This window comes from Catharus ustulatus, chromosome 14 (genome assembly GCF_009819885.2).
Source record: "Catharus ustulatus isolate bCatUst1 chromosome 14, bCatUst1.pri.v2, whole genome shotgun sequence".
NCBI classification, from domain to species: domain Eukaryota; kingdom Metazoa; phylum Chordata; class Aves; order Passeriformes; family Turdidae; genus Catharus; species Catharus ustulatus.
In genome coordinates, this window is record NC_046234.1 from 1002413 (window position 1) to 1007607 (window position 5195).

Below are 5195 nucleotides of genomic sequence, written 5' to 3' on the forward strand. Positions count from 1 at the left end.
CCTGGGAGTACTATTTTTTAGTCTTAGATGTTATACTGGCTCGTTGTTTTTAGGGGTTTTTATCACTGAGCGGTGTCCCATGAGCACTTGTTGTTTCTCCATTTTCATGTTATGTCACGCGCCATTTTGGGGGGTAGTGGAGGTGTGCATCGATGCAAGAGTGGGTACTGGGACGGGGTAAGGGACAAACAGCTAGGAGTATTAACAATTTACAGACACATAAAATGTTAACAAACAAATAGTCAACACAAACATCAACATCTGTGGTCAACTGGGTGGACACCTTGTAGAGAAAAACTTGTGTTTGGGAATCTATTCCCCACATTGACAACTTGTCTTTTATTTTCCTGTTGAATTAGAGAGTTGTGCCATGGGTCAGGTTTTCATTGTTACTGTTCTACACTAAGAAAACATGAAGGTGTGCCTGGAATTGTTAGGGAATACAAGCCTGGTTGAATTCAGAGCCTGTAACTCTGAATTGTAGTTGAATCTCCAGAGCCTGTAGCCAGAAGTGGAGAGTTGTGTGATGATCATTCAAACCTCTCAGTGGACATCTTTCAAGGGATGTGGAATGTGAAAATGGTCTGACAGAAGCAGTGTGTTTCTGAGTTCAGTGTAAATGATTCCACATCTCATGCATTGGTGCATCAATCAAGAGTACAGTCTTGAAAAACAGTTCATTCGAGGCACCAGAACAAGCTGGACCTCTGCGAGTAGATGACTGAAAGAATTTGAAAGGGAGAAGTGCAGGAAATAACTTGGTTAACCTTGCCTGGAAGAAGGGCAATTTTTTCTAATAATTACTAATTATTACTAATAATTACATTCCCTTTGCTTTTGACCTTCTTAACAAGGACATTTGCATCACAGATTCACCATTGCTGGGGGTTGGTTTTTCCTTTCCTCTTGGCCTGTGGAATATTTTCCCATTGACGTGCTAAGAAGCACTGATGGCTAGGTCCTTTGGTGGGGGGGAGGGAAATCTTGCTGGCTTTTTAGGAGTTTCTCTCGGCCATGCTGCCATTACCACGCACTCCCCGGAGCACAGCGCCCCCTGCAGCCGTGGGGGAATCATCACACCTGCCCTGCCCAGCGAGAGCCAGCAGCGCCCCTGCTGGCTGTGAGCGGAACTGCACCAAAGGGGAAAGCGCCTGCGGCAGAGAGGCGTTACTGGGTCCATCTTCTGTTTGGTATTAATTCCATAGTTGTTGTTTTGTTTGCGTTGTTATATATACTAGTAAAGAACCGTTACTCCTATCGCTATATCTTTGTCTGAGAGTCCCCTTAATTTCAAAATTATGCTAATAGGGAGAGGATTTTACTTTCTCCATTTCAAGGGAGGACCCTGCTTTTGCCTAGCAGACACCTGTCTTTCAGACCGAGACAGCCAAGTGAAGTGAGAACCGTAGGCTTATGTAATTGCATGAAAGATGATCTATTCCTCTGCAGTGACACTCAGGTGGAAACAGGAGCAGGGCATCTGAGCATTCTCTGGGGAAGCATCACACAAGGGGGAATTCGTGTTGTGCTGGGAAAGGAGGAGGGGGACAAGGATGGGCATTGTATGGTAGCAGCAGGAAGTTTGGGCTGCAGGAGATTCTGCCTGAGCTGCTGTCCTACAATCAGCAGGCATGTCCCCGGTGCTTTGGACCTGGCACATATCCACTGGGCTCCTGACACTGTGAGAGCTCACCTGGCTGGTGTCAGATTTCCACTGGGACTTGGCAGCATTCTGTGCTTTCACTGTAGTCACCAGTAGTGGAAAATACCACTGGACATCTCTGTTTCCTGCTGCTGGGAAGAAGCAATGAAACGAGTCGAGAAGCTCTGGTTTCTGTTTCCTCTGATGGATTTTTTAATTTCATTCCACACTACAGAGGCAATTTCTGTGATGGCTTCTGTCAGTTTATTCTATTTCAACAGCACCAGCAACAGGACTGTGTTTGAGCGCTGTGAATGTGGCCTATATGGCTTTCATTCTCCTTACCTTAGTGCTCAGGGGGTGGTGGGCATTCCAGTATCTGCTGATCCTTATGCCTGCGACAAAAACACTGACTTCACTGTCATGAAAGCACCATGGATAGCCCTGATTGAAAGAGGCAATTGCAGTTTTGCTGAAAAAATCCAGGTGGCGACCAGAAGGGGTGCAACAGCAGCCGTGATCTACAATTCACGAGGCAAAGGCAACGGCACCCTCCTGATGGCACATCAAGGTGAGTGAAAGGGTGCAGGCACCTAATCATTTCTTTCTCAGAAGTTTGGTTCAGGGAATCACAGCCAGGCTCTGAGGAATCAGGGGTGCTTGTGGGTGACTGTTGTTCTGATCAAGAGATTCAATTAGAAAAATAACGTGTTAGGCAAATTTAAGTCTTGACTTCAGTGCTTAGTCAGCAAGACCCTGCTGTTACATTCTGCTTGGTACAGGGCAGGCAAAAGGCTAAGTGTCTGAAGTTAGTCTGTCCTGGTTTTTACCCGTAAAAGATGCAAATTAATTTAGACAGTGATGCAGAGTGTTTGTTTTGAAGGCACCAGTGTATTTTTTGAGGTGAGAGGACACAAATGAATCTACAGGTGTCTGCAGCATAGGTATGTGCTTTGCAGATTGCAAAACAGATCTTACCTCTTTTTTTTCCTTATTTTTTCTGATTCTGAGAGCCAGGAAGTTCTCAGTATGAGATATGTGGCCTCAATTAGGTAGAACTGGCATCAGGTTTTAAAACATTTCAGCTCTGTTTGGGGTTCCCAGCCACCTGAACCATTCCTCGCTGGCCCAGAGGAGTCCCTAACCTGGCCAGGATGCACAGGGACTGCTGGACCCTTGCAACTAGCTTCCCTGCCAAATCAAGCAAGGCTGGTTGAGCTTCTCCTCAATCAACACCCTTCCTTCCATCACCAATCCTTCTCAGGGTTGCTCTTAATCCATTCCTCATCCCGTCTGTGTTTGTGTTTTTTAATCATATGATGTACTGTAATGCATACATGGGTAAGAGACTGTGGCCAAGCTTCATGCTCAAAATCCCCAAATCTATAGAAAATTTTATATTCTGAGAAGGTTCCAACCTTTGACTTTGGTTCGTTTTGTCTGAGTGAAAATGCTAGAGCTAAACATCCCTAAAATTTTCTAGGCATTTGAGACTTAGATGATTTGCTGCTGTTGATTGCATAAAGCTTGGTTGTATTTTCAGAGGTGTGTTAAGGTTTTCCCTGCCCCTACATGGAACAAGTTTCAAAACAAAACCATGTTTTCTAATTGCTTGTGGAGCTGATACTGTTGAAATAAGTTTTCTACTTAGATGTGGAACAGGAAAATGAAGGTTTGTTTAGGTTAGGACAAAAGCATTCACTTAGTAAGCAATACTGGTCTTGAGCGAATTGCTTCATCTGCTTTTCATTACTTGCTCTGCATGCTGCTATTGCAGTAGCAAAACCAAGCCAATCTCCCTGTGCTACTGAGCTGCCAAAACCTGTAGCTGCTGTGCTAGTGGGGTGGATGCTGGTGGAGGGGTTGGTTTTCAAGCGCCTGTGGCTGGCAGGGGGAGTGGGCTGGTTCTGAAGCCCCTGTCCCCAGGGGGAATTCAAACCTGAGCTGAGTTTTGCCATGTGATGCTCGGTGTGCTGCTGTTAGCACAAGGAAAAGAAACAAAAATGGGCACAGATAGATGGTGCGGTACTGGTTATGAGTCACAGATGTTCAGAATCAGCCCAAAGCCTGGGGTAAAAATTGAGTGGTGCTGGCTCCTGAGAAAGGGTTGAACTCTGTGCTTAAACTAGTTTTGTTGGTGCTTGCATAGGGAGCAGCTGATCCTGGGTCATGTAATCACTGCCCAGGAATATTCCTTTCTCAGTGATGGGCTCTCACCCAGAACTCCAGCCTGTGCTTAGTGATGTGGCTGTTTGGGATGTGTTTGAAAGGCTTCTGGGGCTGGAGGCAATTCCTGAAGAGCAGCTGATAGGAGGCAAGGCCTCTCAGTCAAAAGAATGGCTCTCTGGAGGAGTTTGAAATGTTCTTTCTCATATTATTTTCCTTTGTGGCCTCAAATTCCCTGGCAGGGCTCTACAGCATGTCACACTCGCGGTTGCAATACTCTGCCAGCACTCTGAGTGCACTGCCTGATGCAGGACAACTTGGCAAAAGTGTGTATGTACTGGAGCAAGGGGCTGGTGCATGAGAAATGGTTGCCTCAAAAATAACTGCAGCGCACTGGAGAAACAGAACTTTTTGGTTTGAGTTCTATAGATCAAATAATGACCTTCCGTATCCCCTCGGGAGAAACGTGGGTTGGTGGTGTACTGCGCCCAGAGAGAATATAGCGAAGGGGGACGCCAGGATGCGCACTCCCCACAGCACCGGCGGGGCCACAGCGGCCAAGGTCCCTGCTCCCGGGGCAGTGGTGGGGGTCCACTCAGTGGCAGGCAGTGCGGTGTGATGGTGCACTGTGATGGTGCACTGTGATGGTGCGCGGTGCAGTGTGATGGTGCAGGTGTGGTCCAATGGTGCACGGTGCGATGGTGAGGTACGATGGTGTGATGGTGCGCGGTGCGGGTGCGGTGCTATGGTGTGGTGTGATGGTGCTATGGTGCGGTGTGATGGTGCTATGGTGCGGTGCGGGGCGGTGCTGTGGTGTGGTGCGATGGTGCAGGTGCAGCGCGATAGTACGGTGCGAGGGTGCTATGGTGCGGTTCGATGGTGCTATGGTGCGGTTCGATGGTGCTATGGTGCGGTGCGATGGTGCTATGGTGTGGTGCGATGGTGCTATGGTGCGGTGCGATGGTGCTATGGTGCGGTGCGATGGTGCTATGGTGTGGTGCGATGGTGCTATGGTGCGGTGTGATGGTGCTATGGTGTGGTGCGATGGTGCGGTGTGATGGTGCAGTGTGGTGCGATGGTGCAGTGCGGTGCGGTGCTATGGTGTGGTGTGATGGTGCTATGGTGTGGTGCGATGGTGCAGTGTGATGGTGCGGTGCGATGGTGCTATGGTGCGGTGCGATGCTGTGGTGCTATGGTGTGGTGCGATGGTGCGGTGTGATGGTGCGGTGCGATGGTGCTATGGTGCGGTGCGATGCTGTGGTGCTATGGTGTGGTGTGATGGTGCTATGGTGCGGTTCGATGGTGCGGTGCGCGGTGCGCGGTCCCGCGCAGTGCTGGGGGCGTGTCGCGGCGGGGGCGGCCCCGCTCCTCCCCCGGCAGCCGCGGC